The 21,873-nt window shown below is 38.3% G+C and overlaps 1 pseudogene; it reads left to right on the forward strand.

The window, feature by feature from the left end:
- Window positions 1–21,820, forward strand: part of LOC130981244 (lupeol synthase-like) — a 46,458-nt pseudogene extending 24,638 nt beyond the window's left edge.
- Window positions 21,821–21,873: the final 53 nt, after the last annotated feature.

Raw genomic sequence — 21,873 nt, forward strand, 5'->3', positions numbered from 1 at the left:
TTTAACGCCAGAAAGGGGCACCAGACTGGCGTTAAACGCCAGAAAAGGGTAAGAAGCTGGCGTTAAACGCCAGAAATGGGCACCAGCCCGGCGTTTAACGCCAGAATTGGCTCAAAACGTGTTTTTGAATGCCATTTGGTGCAGGGATGACTTTTCCTTGACACCTAAGGATCTGTGGACCCCACAGGATCCCCACCAAACCCAGCACCCTCTCTCTTCTTCAACCATTCACCAATCACCTCAATACCTCTTCCCCAAAAACCCCCACCTCTCAAATCCCACTATCATCTTCACTCCTTCATTTTCACACACACTAAACACTACTTCTTCCCCTTTTGGCCGACCCACAAAGCCATCTCCCTCTCCTCCATTTCTTCTTCATCTACTCTCTTCTTTCTTCTTTTGCTCGAGGACGAGCAAACCTTTTAAGTTTGGTGTGGTAAAAGTGTTACTTTTCGTTTTTCCATAACCATTTATGGCATCCAAGGCCGGAGAAATCTCTAGAAAGAGGAAAGGGAAGGCAAAAGCTTTCACCTCCGAGTCATGGGAGATGGAGAGATTCATCTCAAGGGTGCATCAAGACCACTTCAATGAAGTTGTGGCCATGAAGAAGGGTCAACTTTGATCAAAGGTTGGACCAAGTCCTCACAGACATTTGTGAAGAGGGCGCTCAATGGAAGAGAAACTCAAGAAGGAAGCCGGTTCAACTGAGAAGGCATGACCTCAAGCCCATCACTAAGAAAAGGATGGAGTAAACAAGAGACCCCTCTCATCATGAGATCCCTGAGATGCCTCAAGGGATGCACTTTCCTCCACAAGACTATTGGGAGCAAATTAACACCTCCCTAGGAGAATTGAGTTCCAACATGGGACAACTAAGAGAGGAGCAACAAAGACAAGGAAGAGACATTGAGGAGCTCAAGCACTCCATAAGACCTTCAAGAGGAAGAACAAGCCGCCATCACTGAGGTGGACCCGTTCTTTAATCTCCTTGTTCTTTATTTTTCTGTTTTTCGAAAATTATGCTTTATGTTTATCCATGTTTGTGTCTTATGATCATTAGTGTCTTAGTGTCTATGCCTTAAAGTTATGAATGTCCTATGAATCCATCACCTTTCTTAAATGAAAACTGTTTTTATCACAAAAGAACAAGAAGTACAGGATTTCGAATTCATCTTTAAAACTAGCTTAATTAGTTTGATGTGGTGGCAATGCTTTTGTTCTCTGAATGTATGCTTAAACAGTGCATATGTCTTTTGAATTTGTTGTTCATGAATGTTAAAATTGTTGGCTCTTGAAAGAATGATGAAAAAGGAGACATGTTACTGAGGATCTGAAAAATCATAAAAATGATTCTTGAAGCAAGAAAAAGCAGTGAATACAAAAAAAAAAAAGAGAAGGAGAAAAACGAAAAAAAAAAGAAAAAAAGAAAAAGAAAGAAATAAAGTTGTGATCCAAGGCAAAAAGAGTGTGCTTAAGAACCCTGGACACCTCTAATTGGGGACTCTAGCAAAGCTGAGTCACAATCTGAAAAGGTTCACCCAATTATGTGTCTGTGGCATGTATGTATCCGGTGGTAATACTGGAAGACAGAGTGCTTTGGGCCACGGCCAAGACTCAGTAAGTAGCTGTGTTCAAGAATCATCATACTTAACTAGGAGAATCAATAACACTATCTGGATTCTGAGTTCCTAAAGAAGCCAATCATTCTGAATTTCAAAGGATAAAGTGAGATGCCAAAACTGTTCGGAGGCAAAAAGCTACTAGTCCCGCTCATCTGATTTGGAGCTAAGTTTCATTGATAATTTGGAGTCTATAGTATATTCTCTTCTTTTTATCTTATTTGATTTTCAGTTGCTTGGGGACAAGCAACAATTTAAGTTTGGTGTTGTGATGAGCGGATAATTTATACACTTTTTGGCATTGTTTTTAGTATGTTTTTAGTAGTTTTAGTTAGTTTTTAGTATACTTTTTATTAGTTTTTAGTTAAAATTCACTTTTCTGGACTTTACTATGAGTTTGTGTGTTTTTCTGTGATTTCAGGTATTTTCTGGCTGAAATTGAGGGATCTGAGCAAAAATCTGATTCAGAGACTGAAAAGGACTGCAGATGCTGTTGGATTCTGACCTCCCTGCACTCAAAGTGGATTTTCTGGAGCTACAGAAGCCCAATTGGCGCGCTCTCAATGGCGCTGGAAAGTAGACATCCTGGGCTTTCCAGCAATATATGATAGTCCATACTTTGCCCAAGATTTGATGGCCCAAACCGGCGTTCAAAGTCACCTCAAGAAATCCCAGCGTTAAACGCTGGAACTGGCACCAAAATGGGAGTTAAACGTCCAAACTGGCATAAAAGCTGGCGTTTAACTCCAAGAAGAGTCTCTACACGAAAATGCTTCAATGCTCAGCCCAAGCACACACCAAGTGGGCCCGGAAGTGGATTTTTATGTCATTTACTCATCTCTGTACACCCTAGGCTACTAGTTCTCTATATATAGGACCTTTTACTATTGTATTTTCATCTTGGTTCTTCTGGTTCCCTCTCTGAAGCCGAAACCAATGATCACTCTTGTTCTTATGTATTTTCAACGGTGGAGTTTCTACACACCATAGATTAAGGTGTGGAGCTCTGCTGTACCTCGAGTATTAATGCAATTACTATTGTTCTTCTATTCAATTCCGCTTGTTCTTTATCCAAGATATTCATTTGCACCCAAGAACATGATGAATGTGATGATTATGTGACGCTCATCATCATTCTCACTTATGAACAAAGTGACTGACAACCACTCTTGTTCTACAAGCAAACGAGGCTCTAATGTTTATCTCTTGGATTCTTTAACCGGAATCTTCGTGGTATAGGCAAGAACTGATGGCAGCATTCAAGAGAATCCGGAAGGTCTAAACCTTGTCTGTGGTATTCTGAGTAGGATTCAATGATTGAATGACTGTGACGTGCTTCAAACTCCTAGCAGGCGGGGCGTTAGTGACAGACGCAAAAGTATCAATGGATATTATTCCGGCCTGACCGAGAACCGACAGCTGAATTCCGCTATGCCGTGACAGGGCATATGCAAATCGCTTTCACTGAGAGGATGGGAGGTAGCCATTGACAACGGTGAAACCCTACACAAGCTTGCCATGGAAAGGAGTAAGAAGGATTGGATGAAGACAGTAGAAAAGCAGAGAGACGGAAGGGAAGGCATCTTCATGCGCTTATCTGAAGTTCCTACCAATGAATTACATAAGTATCTCTATCTTTACCTTTGTGTTATTTTCGTTCATCACCATATCCATTTGAGTCTGCCTGACTAAGATTTACAAGGTGACCATAGCTTGCTTCATACCAACAATCTCCGTGGGATCGACCCTTACTCACGTAAGGTATTACTTGGACGACCCAGTGCACTTGCTGGTTAGTTGTGCGAAGTTGTAGTGATCACAATTTCGCGCACCAGTGGTCATGCCATTCGGATTAAAGAATGCAGGAGCCACATATCAAAGGTTGATGAATAAAGTGTTTTCCCCTCATCTGGGGAGTCTAATGGAAGTATACGTCGACGATATGCTGGTAAAAACCAAGAAGGAAGTCGACCTCTTTTCAGACCTCTCTTAAGTCTTTGACACCATAAGACTGCACGGGATGAGACTAAATCCCGCAAAGTGTGCCTTCGTGGTGGAAGCAGGGAAGTTTCTAGGGTTTATGCTAACACAAAGAGGGATCGAAGCCAATCCCGACAAGTGTAGAGCCATCCTAGAAATGAAAAGTCCGACTTGTTTGAGAGAAGTCTAACAGCTAAACGGCCGACTTGCAGCCCTCTCCAGATTTTTGGCAGGATCGGCACTGAAATCCCTTCCACTATTTTCCTTATTAAGGAAGGGATGCCAGTTCGAATGGACTCCTGAATGCGAGGAGGTGTTCCAGGAGTTCAAAAAGTTTTTAAGCCAACCTCCTATTCTAACCCGACCAGTACCTGGGAAAGACCTCGTCCTGTACTTATCCGTAGCAGACAAGGCTGTCTCATCAGCCCTAATAAAAGAAGACGAGGTCGGACAACATCCAGTCTACTTCATCAGTAAAGTTCTACAAGGCCCTGAACTAAGGTACCACAAACTAGAAAAGTTTGCCTACTCCTTAGTAGTAGCCTCACGAAGGCTACGGCCTTACTTTCAAGCTCACACAATAAGAGTCCGTACGAATCAACCCATGAAGCAAATCCTCCAAAAGACGGATGTTGCGGGGAGAATGGTTCAATGGGCAATAGAGCTCTCCGAGTTCGACTTAAGATATGAAACTCGGAGAGCGATCAAAGCTCAATGCCTCGCCGACTTCGTTGCAGAATACGCAGGGGATCAGGAGGAAAAACCAACTACATGGGAACTCTATGTAGATGGATCCTCCAACAAAACAAGAAGCGGCGCAGGCATAATATTGGTAGATGAAAGAGAAACCCAGATAGAGGTTTCCTTAAAATTTGAATTTCCAGCTTCAAATAATCAGGCAGAATATGAAGCCTTGATTGCTGGATTAAAACTAGCAGAAGAAGTCGGTGCTACAAAGGTGATGATATACAGCGACTCACAAGTGGTGACCTCCCAGATAAGGGGAGAGTATCAGGCAAAGGACCCAAATATGAAGAGGTACTTGGAGAAAACTTTGGAGCACCTAGGGCGCTTTGCAGAAACCGAGGTCAAACATATAACTCGGGATCTAAACAGCAGAGCGGACGCCCTCTCCAAGTTAGCAAGTACCAAACCAGGAGGGAATAATAGAAGCCTGATCCAAGAAACCCTCCAGGAACCCTCAGTAGTAAAAATAGAAGACAAGCAAGAAGTACTTGAGGTAGTCGGTCTAAACCTCGGATGGATGAATCCCTTAGTTGAATACATGAAATTCGACATCCTCCCTCAAGAGGAGAAAGAAGCTAAAAAGATCCGAAGGGAAGCACAACACTACACCTTGGTGAGAAATACCCTCTACAAAAGGGGGATATCAACACCATTACTAAAGTGTGTACCGACCTCAAGAACCGCCGAGGTACTGGAGGAAGTACATAGTGGGATCTGCGGAAATCATCTCAGAGCAAGGTCGCTAGCCAGGAAAGTAATCCGAGCTGGATTCTATTGGCCGACCTTGCAGAAAGATGCCACAGAATTTGTGAGAAAGTGCCAACCATGTCAGATGCATGCAAATTTCCACGTGGCTCCCCCAGAAGAGCTCATCAATATCACTTCCCCGTGGCCTTTTGCAAAATGGGGAATGGATTTGTTAGGTCCTTTTCCCCAAGCGTCAGGACAAGTCAAATACCTGATCGTGGGAATAGATTACTTCACAAAGTGGATAGAAGCAGAACCATTGGCCACCATCACCGCTCAAAGAAGTCGCAGGTTCCTCTACAAAAATATCATCACAAGATATGGGATACCTTATTCCATTACTACAGATAACGGGACCCAATTCACCGACGCTACCTTCAGAAGCTTAGTAGCCAGTATGAAAATCAAACATCAGTTCACCTCGGTGGAGCACCCACAAGCCAATGGACAAGCCGAGGCAGCTAACAAAGTCATACTGGCAGGACTAAAGAAGAGACTGCAAGAAGCAAAAGGGGCTTGGGCTGAAGAGCTCCCTCAAGTGCTATGGGCTTACAGGACAACACCCCAATCCGCCACTGGAGAAACACCCTTCCGACTAGTCTATGGTGTGGAGGCAATGATACCAATAGAAATCAATGAGCAAAGCCCAAGGGTAATTCTCCACGACGAGATCGGAAACATACAGGGGCACAAAGAGGAGCTTGACCTGCTCCCCGAAGTCCGAGAAGATGCCCAGATAAGAGAAGCAGCGTTAAAGCAAAGGATGACTACAAGGTACAACAAAAAAGTCATTCGAAGAACATTTGCTCCAGATGATTTGGTCTTAATCAGAAACGACATTGGAGTCAACAAATCAGGAGAAGGAAAGCTCGCCGCAAATTGGAAGGGACCATACAAAGTCAATGAAGTTTTAGGAAAAGGTTATTATAAAATAATCGACCTGAACGGCACTGAGCTCCCGAGGTCGTGGCATGCTTGTAACATGAAAAGGTACTATAGTTAAAAGCGAACTCTACTCCCTGATGTACTCTTTTCCCAACTTCATGATTTTTTCCCAAAAGGGTTTTTTCTGGAGAAGGGTTTTTAACGAGGCATCATAGTAGAGGCTAAGGAAAATAGATTATCAAAACCCTTAGTAGCAAAAAGGTACCTCCCCGATTAATAAAGATCTTTTTCATCTACGATATCTCTTATAAAATCCTTTTCATTTTTTATTTTTTAAGTCTTTCTATGAAACGCGCCGACTTAAGCTCGACAAAACGTGAAAATCCCATGAACCGACCTAAGAGGTCGTCAGGATAAAACGACGAGGTACAAGTCGGTGTAAAGAGGTTATAAGAAGTCGATCGTAAAAACTCGGGAACAAATCCGACTCATAAGTCGAAACGAGATCCCGGGTAGAAAAGCTCGGGAATACTTCGATCCATAAATCGGAGTGAAGGACCGAGCAGAAGAAAAACGCATCGCAAAAATAACCTAAGTCATAAGAACTCACTAAAACTAAGTTGAGTATGAGGGATAACGAAAAGAGATAGGAAAACCTAGGAAGAAGTTTAAAGGCTGTCCCAAAAGTCCTTAAACAAAAAAGCTCAGAAAAACAAACAAGCCAAAAAGAAAGGTTTTCAAGAAAAGGTCAAGGGGAATTCAGAAAATCAAAAAGACATACACGCATAAGGTAACTTAAACCCTTATCCAAAAAAGGGTATTTATTTTGTTAAGTTAAAACCCTTATTAAAAAGGGCACGCATAAAATATTTTGTTTACGGCCTCAAAGGGCCAAAGAAAATTGTTCAAACTAGAAATAAATAAAGAGTTTAAAAAAACGGGGGCCCACAGGCCGGACCCCAAATAGCCACAAGTCATTTTTTAGAAAGATCACCACCACCGGAATCAGGAGGAGCGCCACCAGAGATATCCATGGGAGATGAAGAGATAGGAGGAACTGCTGAAGAACTCAGAGCGTCTTTGGAATGAGGATGAGACTCAATAATCCTCTGCCCCCGAGTCTTCAATTCTGACTCGGAAACAATTACGGGGGCAGGAGGATCCACGATGGCACCATCAATAACAACTTTGTCAGGATGTAAAGGAGAAAGATCCAAGTCGGGAGCAATCACCCTGACTTGCTCCAAGAAAATCCTCCAAGACTCCTCGGCGCCATCAGCAATTGAGTCCTCCAACTCATCATATGCCTTCCGAGAATTCAGCAGATCATTCTTCACAGACACAAGATCCTTGAATAAGCTTTGATAGCTGGCCTGCGCCGTTTTTCTCAACTCCATCTCCATGTTGTACTGGGCCTGCAAAGCCTTCCCTTTCTCCCGGAAGGTATCTCTCTCCTTCCTCAGCTTGGCAATCTCCTTCTTCAACTCTCCCTCATGCTCCTGATATGAGCGAAGCCTTCCCTCTAGCTCCTCGACCTTCGAGGTCGTCCCTAAAGAGCTGAGGGGAGCCTTCTCAAAGATATCCAAGAGCTTGCCACAAACCCCCACCGCCTTGAGACTCTCCTCGACCATAGTGGTAAGGTGGCCCCGAACGGACATATCATCCATGCCTATACGAACATGGGGATAGATATTCTTTTGGACAAACTCAATAGCATCCGCCTTAACCTCACCAGAAGCACCAGACTCTAAAGTCTTGCGCTTCTTTGGATCAGGGGAAGGTCGGACAACGGGGAGCGACTAAGGGGGAGCTGAAGAAGAAATTACGATAGGCTTGGAAAGAGTCCCAACGTTCCGAGGAGGAGGAGGAGGAGAGATAACCCTGGCACCACCGGCCCGAGCGCGAGACTTGGCCTTGGCCTCCTGGACTCTTTGGAAAGATTCTTGAGCATTTGTCTTAGCCATTTCTGAAAGAGAAAAACAATAGCTAAAGAATCAAACAAGTCGGAATGATCAGTTGATAAGTCGGAAATTCAAAACAAGAAAAAACTACCTAGCTGCGCCTGGACAAAGGTCGGAGACCCTTGGAGAAACTTCTTAGTATCCAAATATGGGGCCCTCCCCCACACTTCTCGGAGGAACCCCACAATGGCAGCCTCTACTTCATCCAGGTCATCCAAACCATATTTCTCACAAGGGGAGGCCTCCAGCCAATATAAGGGAAAGCGAGGAGAAGAGTTATCATCCAGAAAAAAGGGGTGGTGACCCTCTACAGCTTGCACTTTGAAAAAATAATTTTTGAAGTCATGGAAGGATTCGTCAAAAAGGGTAAAAATCCTCCGACCTTGTATGGCTCGGAAGGACACCCATTGCTGTTTGTTGTTTAGCCCACTAAAGGGCTTAGTCATGTGGAAAAGAAAAAAAATCCTCAAAGAAGTCGGGAAGTCCAAAGCTTGACTAATAAATTGATAAATTTTCAGAAAACCCCAAGAGTTGGGGTGAAGTTGGGTAGGGGCAACTCGACAGTGGTGCAAAACAGACATTTCAAAATCCGAAAAAGGAAGAAAGACACCCAGACGGGTGATCATACATTCATACATAAAGAAGAAATGAGAAGACGCCTCATTGGCCCTCCCAAAGCAAACCCGGTCTTCTGGACCCGGGACTACCAACTCATACTTCGGCTCGTCATCCTCAGAAACACAAATCCTGTGGTGAGTACGAAGATGAGTAATAAACTCCGCATCAACCAAAGGTTCCTCTCCTAGGACTGTGACATCAACCCATTGAGAAAGAGCCTCTACAGAAGACATTTTCTAAAAACACGACGAAAACCTACAAAGGAAAAAGGAAAAAGAATCAAAAACGAGAGTCCCTAAGGGGATACGAAATCCTACAACGTCACTCCTCCCTCTCCAAAGAAAATAAAAGCATGCAATCACAAAGCATGTCATAAAAGTAAAACGCTAATCTTTATCCGAAACCGAAGGTTGAAAGAAGCAGAGGTCTCCGAATGCAAGAATGAAGCACGAACAAAGCAAGAAATTTGAAAAATTGCAGAAACAAAAAAATGAAAGAGAGGGAAAGTATTTATAAACATACTAAGGGGCATAATGGTAAAAGCGGGGCAGTCATTAATGAGAATGCACCGTTACCAAAGTCTACGCACATCCCTAACGGACACGACGCTTGATTAGACGTAACCGTCAGAACTGAAGAGACACGGAAAGTCACGTCGGTTTCAGAAAATCACGTCGGTCCTCCAACAAGTCGACTACGATCCCGAGTAAAATACTCGAACCCAAGTCCTATAAAGATCTTGGGCTCAAGTAGGAGCACTGTTCCTACCCTGGCCCAATAATAAAGGCCCAGGTCCAAATAAAAGGCCTAGTCCAGAGGATTGAGCCTTACTAAACACCAACTTTCACACTTAGAAGTCGGTGTCAAACCCGACTTACTCCCAAGAAGTCGGGACGGAGAATAGTTGGCAGATAAACACTCATTCAAATGAGTAACTGCCCCTAAAATCTCTCTAACTACTTTAATCAAGCCATATCTTAACCTCCCTAAGATAATGGGACGGTTAACACCCTAAAAATATGGCACTGCTCCAACGGTGGTTATTGGCTCACCACTACAAATACACTGACACCCCTCACGTATCTCTAAGCCCAATACTCTCTAGACCTGCTCACACCCTTGCTAACTTAGGCATCGGAGTGTCTTTGCAGGTACCACCCCCATTCACTCACGAGCACAAGTCGGAAGGAGGCTCCAACGTGCAAACTAGCTCGGAAGCCACCATCCGCGGACGATTGGGCCAACCAAAGCCATCCATCTTATTAATCTCCGGTTACCCATCGTAACAATATATATATCTTAGTTAGAAATAATAATTATGAATGAAATAAGCTTTTGATTTAATTTGAAGGTTCGTGAAAACCATTTCGGTGATTTTATATCAATGCATAGACACATCTCAAAAGGGGCATGGACATTCTCAATTCTTGATCAAGGTTGGCAAGTCTCTGATTGCACAGCGGAAGGACTAAAGGTTCAAACCATATTCTATCAAATAAATCTGATGATCTTTATCTTATTTCTTTTTTTTTTTCAAATTTCATAATATATGTACACTACATATAATGTCCACATTTAGTTTTTGGTGTCATATAATGTTCACATTTGCTACTGAATTTGTCATCCTATTTTTATCTATATATAGGTTGCTCTCATATTGTCCAAAATGAATAATATTACAGAATCAATTATTTTCAGCCAATATTAATTAATTTTTAAAAATTATTTTATTTATTTTAAATTATAAAATTTTAATCTTACATTTTAAATTATAAAATTTAAACTTTGAATTAAAAAAAACCTTAGAGTTAAAAAATAAAAATTAATTAATATTAAATAACTAAGAATGGATTCTTATTCTTTCTAGTTAACAATATATTGTGAAATAGGTATGTGGAGTGCACATCATCAATAGTACAAGGGTTGGTCACATTTAGAGAGCTATACACAAATCACAGTAGAAAAGAAATAGATCACTCCATTTCTAAGGCAATCCGTTACATTGAAAATGCACAAAATCTAGACGGTTCATGGTATTGTATTTTTCATTTGCTAATAACTTCTGCTAATTGTAAACTTTTTCCATTATAAGAATTCAATCTAGTTAATTAAAAATTGGTCATTGGATAGTCACCAAAAAAAAAAAAAAATTGGTCATAAGATCAGTTTGGATCAAAACAAAAATCGCTTAACAATAAATTAATAAAAAACCAAAAAAATTAATAAAAAATCGATTAATCTATTGAACCAGTACTATTTTTAGCAGTTAATTAATTTAAAATAATAAATAAAAAATTAATCTTTTTAAAAAATGTATATTTTATTTAAATATTATTTTATTATATTCAGTTTAATTTTGATTAAATTTTTATACTCTTAATTTTATAGAGGTATGGTTGTTGGGGGGTTTGCTATACATATGGCACATGGTTTGCTGTAGAGGCACTAAAAGCTGTTGGAAAGAACTACCATAAGAGTCCTTCGTTGCGCAAAGCATGTGAATTTTTGTTGTCAAAACAACTTCCTAATGGTGGTTGGGGTGAAAGTTACTTGTCATGCCCAAACAAGGTCTATATATATATTACTTTCCTTTTGCTCTGAATTGTGCACCTTGCTAAAATAAAGTGAAGAATTTGGTTACATATCTACTCACATTGTATGCTAATTTTCTTCTCAAATAGGTGTACAAAAATATAGAAGATCACCGCATAAATCTAGTTCAAGCTTCATGGGCTTTATTGGCACTTATTAACGGAGGGCAGGTTGGTAGCCGAAAACAAAAATAACCTAATATATGTGTGGCTTTTTTTTAAGGTGAATTCTACCCAACCCCCTCTAAAATAACATGTAAGTTACCCTTCTGTTGATAAGCTTAGAATTTTGAATTTATGGATAGGAGCCTAGTAACCACCCTCTGTTGAAATTTAAAATATCCCAACCACCCTATCCCCAAATGTATATAAATAGGGGAGCACCCATAGGTAGAAAATCACTCCTCTCAGATACTAATCCTCTCCCTTCTCTCTCTAGAAAGAAATAATATTCTGTGGGCAAACACAAGAGGCAAGCTCGAAGAAGCGTTAGGAAAAAGAGTAGGGAATTATGTTTTTTTAAAATGCTTGGCATGTGTTATGTTCCATTTTTATTTTCTTCCATTCACGAATGTTATCATGGCATTAATTATCTTTCACTCATCCTTTATTCATGTTGATCATGTCTATCCACCATGTCATTCATGTCTTCTTGAATCGTTAGTATATGTCTCCTTGTGATGTTCATTCAATTATTCACTATACTCATTTTGTGCTCTTTCATATGATTATATTGTTAATATTCTCTTAGATCGAGAGTACATGCTTTCTTAAGTATTTTATTCAAAAATTTAATATACCTTATTCTATTATGTGCATCTATGTGACCTGTTATATTATTATGTCATTATTACTCCTTTAAAGCCAAGAGTACATGCTTTTTTAAATATTTTATTCAAACATCTAATATACCCTATTCTACTATGTGCATATCATTATGTTATTATTACTCCTTTAAAGTCAATAGTACATGCTTTCTTAAATATTTTATTCAAATATTTAATATACCCTATTCTATTATGTGCATATCATTATTATTACTCCTTCAAAGTCAAGAGTACATGCTTTCTTAAATGTTTTATTCAAATATATAATATACTCTATTCTTATTATATGATCGTTGCACCATTATCGAGAATACATAATTTCTTTAATATTTTGTGCAATTATTTAAAATGCCCTATTTTCTGCACTTTGATATGACCTCTTTCAATCCATGCTATTATATTACCAAGATCTTTTAATTAGAAAATCTATATACATGCTAGAGTCTCATGATTTTCATATATCCCTTTATTATCACAATTGTTCCTTTTCTTCCATAATCTCTTCTTATATGATTTTTCTCTCGTGTATGTTTAAACAACCTAATTGTAAATTGAACTGAGGGAATGATCCTTCGGTAAGGGAAGGTGACCCCCAAAGACAAGATAATCGAGATGATCCTTCGGTAAGGGAAGGTGATCGGCAAACCTTTGGGAACCTTCGGTAAGGGAAGAGAACTCCCATCAATTTTTTATAATAAGATATCTTTGTTGATATAACTCTTTTCTTGTGTATGTCTAAATAACCTTGATTGTAAATTGAACTGAGGGAGTGATCCTTCGGTAAGGGAAGGTGACCCCTAAAGACAAGATATCGAGATGATCCCTCGGTAAGGGAGGGTGATCGATCGAGATGATCCTTCGGTAAGGGAAGGTGATCGCCAAGACACTCGAGATAAGAACCTTCGGTAAGGGAAGGGGACTCTCATTTATACCGGTTTGAGCTCAATACCTTCCATAAAAAGTTAAAAGTTAAGAAAGAAGAAAGCATGAATGAAAGTTTGATGTTTATGTTTTTTTTTCTTTAGATTTAATTATGATTATGTTGATGTTACTTAAGATGCTAGCCTTCTATTTTCTTTTGCACACATGTTTTACAAGAAAGATACATATTACATGCCACGTTATACGCTCTTTTTAAAAATCCCGCACGCGGGCTGGAGATGGATATGGAGGTGTTGCATAGCACTCCTACTGAGACGTTAGGTTCTCACTCCCTTTCTTTTCCCATACTGTCTCCAGAGGAACATGGCACAGCGGATAGAGACGACGCAGTGTTTCCCGAAGGTAACTTCTGAGTATGACCCCTCGAAGCACGCGTGGGTAGTTGCGACCACTACTACCGTGCTCCAAACTATCTACTTAGATCGAGAGTTCGTGGAAGAAGAACCCCAGCTGCCCGTCGTAACCTTCCTAGATAGGAACGCTTCAGCATCTAAGAAGCGGTCATCTAAGGTGGTACACCTCGAGTCTGACTCCGAAACCGAGGAAGAGGAATCCGACAACCCGAGCCAAGGATAGGACATGACACAAGGATGGAAGTTTCTTCGATGAAACTAGTTAGGATGCGTTAGTTTCCTTTTCGTCATAGTTACCTTTAAGCACTATCTCCTTTAGAACCGTGTTCATGGGAATTCTTTTATGTTTGCTTGAACCCCTTTGAGTTTTGTTCAATTTCATCCTTTTAGTACTACTCGATTTCCACCCAAAGTTTCGCGCGTGTTTTCCTTCTTTTCTTAACTAACGATTTAGTTCTTTGCTTTTTCATATTAAGTGTGACACCCTACTTAAAGGCCTTTTAAAGGTAGAATATTAACTTAGGATGTTACATTATTGGTATCAGAGCAAAGTCGATCCTAGAGATCCTGTTTTAGAAGGTACGACTAATAGAACTTCTCCTTATAGTTACCCATGAACAGGAAATCTATGGCAAGCCAAAGGAGCCCACCAGTCAGAAGATTGAATCAAGGGTAAGTGCACAATTAATGGAGTTCCTTTAACTATTCTTTACGATACTGGTGCTTCTCATCCATTTATATCTCTCTCTGCTACTAGTAGAATCAGTTTACCCGTGACCAAACTATCATATGTCCTACTGGTGACTACCCCAGCCGGTAAGAGTGTCAAAACTCAGCAGGTTTGTCAGGGGACTTGCATCCTCATTTCAGATAGGTCATACCTTGCTGACCTAGTGTGCCTCCCTTTAGTAGGACTAGACATGATCCTAGGAATGGATTGGCTCAACAAAAACCGAGTCTTGTTAGAGAGAAAAGTCATCTTTCTTTCTCCATCCATACATGACACAAGTGATAAATGACACAAGTGACCTTCCAAGGTCCTCCAAAGGTACAAGTACGAGACAAGAATGTGCCTTACTAAATTCGGTAAAAGCAGATCCCAATCAGGAGTTGTGTGAGATACCAGTAGTACGAGACTTTTCAGATATCTTTCCCGAAGATATACCCTCTTTTTCCCAACACGAGAAGTCGAGTTCTCCAAAGAATTGGTGCCTGGAATAGGGCCAATCTCCATAGCCCCTTACCGGATGGCTCCGTTGGAGCTCACTGAACTAAAGAACCAACTAGAAGAACTGCTGCAAAGGGATTCATCAGACCAAGCGTCTCTCCCTGGGGAGCTCCAGTATTGTTCAAAATGATGGCAGTATGCGTCTCTGCGTAGACTATAGACACTCAACAAAATCACGGTGAAGAACAAGTATCCCCTCCCAAGAATAGATGACTTAATGGACCAACTACAAGGTGCAACGGCATTTCAAAAAATTGACTTGAGATCAGGGTATCATCAAATAAGGGTAAAGAAGAAGACATTCCGAAGATGGCTTTTCAAACGAAGTTTACAGTAATGTCTTTTGGGTTGCGTACTAATGCAATGCAAGAAGGTAGTGGCGTATGCGTCAAGGCAACTAAAGACCCACGAAGCCAACTATCCAATTCACGACCTTGAACTAGCCGCAATAGTATTTGCACTGAAGACATGGAGACACCATTTGTACAGAGTTTGGTTTCAAGTATTCTCCGATCATAAGAACTTAAAGTACCTGTTCGACTAGAAGGAACTCAACATGCGACAAGGGAGGTGGATGGAGTTTCTTAAAGACTACGACTTTGTTCTAAACTACCACCCGGGGAAGGCTAACTTGGTGGCTGACGCTCCAAGTCGGAAGGTACTCAAGGCATCATGGCTGATGATAAAAGAGGCAGAGTTGATAAAGAATTTCAGAGACATGAACTTACAAGTCACCCTCGCTCCAGAAAGCATACGTTTGAGCCACCTAACAGTGACAAGTCAATTCAAGGAACAAATAACTAAGGCACAGAGCTCCGACCCCGACTTTCAAGAAATCATGCACCTTGTCAAGGAAAGAAAATTGAAAGGTTTCACCAAAGGAGAGGACAAGGTATGGAGATACCAAGGTCAAATCTGTGTCCCAAGAGAAGACGATCTTCAAAACAAGATTGCGGAAGAAGCCCATAAAGGAGACTTTACCATTCATCCAGGCATGACAAAGATGTACCATGATTTGAAGAAGATGTTTTGGTGGCTAGGGATGAAAAAGGATTTGGCTACAGTCGTGAATAAATGTCTGGTTTGTCAGAAGGTAAAAATCGAGCATCAGAAACCATCGGGGGTATTGCAACCCCTTGGCATCCCAGAATGGAAGTGGGAGAACATATATCGATAGATTTCGTCATGGGACTACCTCGTACTCAAGCAGGACGTGACGCCATATGGGTCATTGTGGACCGGCTTACCAAGACTGCCCATTTTCTACCAATCAAGGCGCCCGACTCGTTAGAAAGACTAGCCACGCTATATATCAAAGAGATCGTGGGGTTACACGGGGTACCATCAACCATAGTCTCGGACAGAGACCCCGGATTTACCTCCAGGTTTTGGAACGCATTGCAGAAGGCGTTCAAGACAAAATTGTGCCTAAGCACGTCATACCACCCGCAAACAGATGGACAAATGGAAAGGACCATCCAGTCGTTGGAAGATATGTTACGAGCTTGTGTCCTAGACAGACTAGGAGAGCGGAAAAGTCACTTACCACCGATCAAGTTTGCTTATAACAACAGTTACCATAATAGCATCGAGATGGCACCATATGAGGCACTTTACGGACGAAAGTGCCAATCTCCTTTATGCTGGTATAGACCAGAAGAGAAAGGCTACTTAGGACCCGAATTAGTAAGACAGACCACAGAAGATATCAAAAGGATAAGGGAAAGAATACGTACCGCCCAAAGTCGACAAAAGAGCTATGCAGATCAACGAAGAAAACCCCTCGAATTTCAGGAGGGTGATCACGTGTTCTAAAAAATCACCCCTACCACCGGGGTAGGAATGGCCCTTAAGGTACGGAAACTAAGCCCCCGGTACCTGGGCCCATTCCAAATCCTCCGGCGTATAGGAAAGTCGACATACCAACTCGCCCTACCGAATCTATCGAGACACACAACGTGTTCCATGTGTCCTAGCTCCCAAAATACCAGCACGATCCAAGCCATGTGTTGTATTAAGAGGATGTAACACTCAAAGACGACCTGACCTTTGAACTACCAGCCGTGAAGATTGTAGACAGAAGCATGAAGCAACTAAGGAGCAAGACGATACGATTGGTAAAAGTGATATAGTGGCAATTCAAGGGACTACACATGGAAAAAGAGATGCTGACATAAGACAGAAGTTCCCGGAATTATTTACAGGTAACGATCATGGTGAAGATTTCCTTTCCAACAATAGGAGATTACAATAAGACCCCTAAGTTATTTAACAATCCTCATCGACCAATTTCGGATATGGAATTTGGGGACAAATTCTTTTTTTACGGGGGTGATAATGTAACAACCACCCCTTCTAGAAACAAAAATTAAATTCGAAATTCGAAAGTCAGTTAGAGATAAGCTTAGAATTTTGAATTTATGGATAGGAGCCTAGTAACCACCCTCTGTTGAAATTTAAAATATCCCAACCACCTATCCCCAAATGTATATAAATAGGGGAGCACCCATAGGTAGAAAATCACTCTCTCAGATACTAATCCTCTCCCTTCTCTCTCTAGAAGAAATAATATTCTGTGGGCAAACACAAGAGGCAAGCTCGAAGAAGCGTTAGGAAAAAGAGTAGGGAATTATTTTTTTAAAATGCTTGGCATGTGTTATGTTCCATTTTATTTCTTCCATTCACGAATGTTATCATGGCATTAATTATCTTTCACTCATCCTTTATTCATGTTGATCATGTCTATCCACCATGTCATTCATGTCTTCTTGAATCGTTAGTATATGTCTCCTTGTGATGTTCATTCAATTATTCACTATACTCATTTTGTGCTCTTTCATATGATTATATTGTTAATATTCTCTTAGATCGAGAGTACATGCTTTCTTAAGTATTTTATTCAAAAATTTAATATACCTTATTCTATTATGTGCATCTATGTGACCTGTTATATTATTATGTCATTATTACTCCTTTAAAGCCAAGAGTACATGCTTTCTTAAATATTTTATTCAAACATCTAATATACCCTATTCTACTATGTGCATATCATTATGTCATTATTACTCCTTTAAAGTCAGTACATGCTTTCTTAAATATTTTATTCAAATATTAATATACCCTATTCTATTATGTGCATATCATTATTATTACTCCTTCAAAGTCAAGAGTACATGCTTTCTTAAATGTTTTATTCAAATATATAATATACTCTATTCTTATTATATGATCGTTGCACCATTATCGAGAATACATAATTTCTTTAATATTTTGTGCAATTATTTAAAATGCCCTATTTTCTGCACTTTGATATGACCTCTTTCAATCCATGCTATTATATTACCAAGATCTTTTAATTAGAAAATCTATACACATGCTAGAGTCTCATGATTTTCATATATCCCTTTATTATCACAATTGTTCCTTTTCTTCCATGATCTCTTCTTATATGATTTTTCTCTCGTGTATGTTTAAACAACCTAATTATAAATTGAACTGAGGGAATGATCCTTCGGTAAGGGAAGGTGACCCCCAAAGACAAGATAATCGAGATGATCCTTCGGTAAGGGAAGGTGATCGGCAAACCTTTGGGAACCTTCGGTAAGGGAAGGGAACTCCCATCAATTTTTTATAATAAGATATCTTTGTTGATATAACTCTTTTCTTGTGTATGTCTAAATAACCTTGATTGTAAATTGAACTGAGGGAGTGATCCTTCGGTAAGGGAAGGTGACCCCCAAAGACAAGATATCGAGATGATCCCTCGGTAAGGGAGGGTGATCGATTGAGATGATCCTTCGGTAAGGGAAGGTGATCGCCAAGACACTCGAGATAAGAACCTTCGGTAAGGGAAGGGGACTCTCATTTATACCGGTTTGAGCTCAATACCTTCCATAAAAAGTTAAAAGTTAAGAAAGAAGAAAGCATGAATGAAAGTTTGATGTTTATGTTTTTTTTTTCTTTAGATTTAATTATGATTATGTTGATGTTACTTAAGATGCTATCCTTCTATTTTTCTATATGCTTTCCTTTTGCACACATGTTTTACAAGAAAGATACATATTACATGCCACGTTATACGCTCTTTTTAAAAATCCCGCACGCGGGCTGGAGATGGATATGGAGGTGTGCATAGCACTCCTACTGAGACGTTAGGTTCTCACTCCCTTTCTTTTCCCATACTGTCTCCAGAGGAACATGGCACAGCGGATAGAGACGACGCAGTGTTTCCCGAAGGTAACTTCTGAGTATGACCCCTCGAAGCACGCGTGGGTAGTTGCGACCACTACTACCGTGCTCCAAACTATCTACTTAGATCGAGAGTTCGTGGAAGAAGAACCCCAGCTGCCCGTCGTAACCTTCCTAGATAGGAACGCTTCAGCATCTAAGAAGCGGTCATCTAAGGTGGTACACCTCGAGTCTGACTCCGAAACCGAGGAAGAGGAATCCGACAACCCGAGCCAAGGATAGGACATGACACAAGGATGGAAGTTTCTTCGATGAAACTAGTTAGGATGCGTTAGTTTCCTTTTCGTCATAGTTACCTTTAAGCACTATCTCCTTTAGAACCGTGTTCATGGGAATTCTTTTATGTTTGCTTGAACCCCTTTGAGTTTTGTTCAATTTCATCCTTTTAGTACTACTCGATTTCCACCCAAAGTTTCGCGCGTGTTTTCCTTCTTTTCTTAACTAACGATTTAGTTCTTTGCTTTTTCATATTAAGTGTGACACCCTACTTAAAGGCCTTTTAAAGGTAGAATATTAACTTAGGATGTTACAGTTATTATCTTAACTATAGTTAAGTTATTTTGTAATTTATTATTTTAGATGGGTAATTGTATAATTTCTTAAAATATTAAAATTCTACCCGGTAAGCAGCGCTGACTTAGTTGCACGCAATCTCTTTCTACAGTGCATCATTCCTTAATGAGTCGTCGGAATTCCCATGACTTGTAACTTTCTCGTTCTTCCCAGTATAGCCAGCGCCGACTTCATTGCTATTTCCTGTCCTCTCACTCAATCCCTTTTTTTTTGTCGTGGATCACTTCTTACCAACATAATTAATGGTTAGTTCGGTTATTAAATTTTTTTCATTAAAAATAATATATGAAATATATATTCATATGTAAAATATAATATAATAAAATAAATCTGTTCAGAATACTTAAAATATAATTAAAATCAGGAATATACAAATATAATAATAAAATTTGTACTCTAAACAAGTAAATATATCTTTTATCATACATAAATTATTTAAAAAAAGATAAATTATTAAAATTAATAACAAAAATTTAAAATAATAAAATTTAACTTTCTTACAAGTATTTTTTATAATATTTTTATTCTTTTAATTTTTAATTTATTAATATTTTATTATTTAATTAATGATTAAACAAATTATTTCATGAGAAATTATTTTTTATATAATCTTGAAAGAGACCAATATAACAGTTTAAAAATTAATGTAAAAATGATATTTTAAATAAAATAGTTAATATTAAAATTTTTAAATACATAAACAAATTGTATAAATATTCAAGATATAAATATAAAATATATGTTTAAAATAAATAAAAAGACAAAAATAATTATTTATTTCTCATGAGTACTCCCATTTTATCTGTTTTATTTATTTTATGCATATATTATATTATCTTTTAAATATTTATACAAATATTTTGTATTTAAAAATTTTAATATTAATATTTTTATTTAAAATTTTAATTTTACGTTATTTTTTAAACTATTATATTGGTCTCTTCTCTAAGATAATACAAAAAAATAATTTATAAAAATAATTTGTTAATCATTAATTAAATATAAAGTACTAATAAATTGTAAATTAAAAAAATAAAAATATTATAAAAAACAGTAAAAATTGGATTTTATTATTTTAAATTTGTTATTAATTTTAATAATATATTATTTTTTAAATAATTTATGTATGATAAAAAATGTTTACTTTATTAGTATAAATTTTATTATTATATATGTTCATGATTTTAAATATACTTTAAGTATTTTTGAATAGATTTATTTTATTATATTATATTTTACTATGAATATATATTCCATGTTAAATAAATATATATTTTTTAATGAAAAAAAATTTAATAACTGAACTAATCATTAACATGTTGATGTTGGTAAGGAGTGATTCATGGGTCATGGCCAAAAAAAGGGATTGAGTGAGAGGACAAGAGATAGAAATGAAGTGGGCGCTGGCTATATTGGGAAGAACGAAAAAGTTACGAGCCATGAGAATTCAATGACCCGTTAAGGAATGATACACTGTAGAAAGAGATTGCGTGAGAACGTGCTTCAATTAACGGGGTAGAATTTTAATATTTTAAAAAATTATACAATTATCCATCTAAAATAATAAATTACAAAATAACCTAACTATAGTTAAGATAATGACCAATTAAAGTGTGACACATTATGAAGGGTAACTTACATGTTATTTTAGAGGGGGTTGGGTAGAATTCACCTTTTTTTTAATATTTTGCTAAGGGCTTGAAGGCTAAGTTATGTAAAATATTTTATGACTGAAAAAAAAGGATTTTTTATTTTAATAAATAAATTAAAAATTTAAAAAATATTTACCCAAATAAATAATTCTCTCTTCAAGATAATTTTGCATGCGTAAATGAGATACATGTATTTTTTCTAAAAAAAAATTTAAAAATAATAAAAAATATTAATAATATCAATAATCCAAACTTTTAGTATGCATTTAATACATAAAAAAATTGATAGAAGAGATTAAAATGGATATGTTTAATCAATTAATACTTAAAAAAAGTACATAAAATTTTTTTGATTAAATTATAATCCAATTTGATTGATTTAAATTTAAAAAATAAAAAATTTGTACGTGTTAAAATTTAAAACGAGAGAATGAAGTTTCTTTTTCTCCCATTTCTTTATTTTATGTTATGAGAGAATGAAGACTTTTAGATGCAAAATATGTATATTGTGCTAATTACTTCAGTTTTGGTTAAGGCTGAGATTGATCCTACACCCATACACAAAGGAATAAAGTTAATAATTAATTCACAAATGGAAGATGGAGACTTTCCTCAACCGGTAATTACTCCATATATTAATTTTCTTAGCACTTGGTAAACAATATGCATGTGTGCTTCTGTCATCAATATAATTTTAATAATTTCCGATCCAATTATTTAAAAAAAAAATTACAGGATGCCACAGGAATGTTTTATAGGAACTGTACCATCAACTATGCATCATATCGAAACATCTTTCCAATATGGGCTTTGGGAGAGTATCGCCGGAGAGTTTTGCATGCATGAACAACTACATCTATATAATAATTTAATTACCAAAGTTATCAAATTCTCGAATT

The sequence above is a fragment of the Arachis stenosperma genome, chromosome 5 (assembly GCF_014773155.1).
Source record: "Arachis stenosperma cultivar V10309 chromosome 5, arast.V10309.gnm1.PFL2, whole genome shotgun sequence".
NCBI classification, from domain to species: Eukaryota; Viridiplantae; Streptophyta; class Magnoliopsida; order Fabales; family Fabaceae; genus Arachis; species Arachis stenosperma.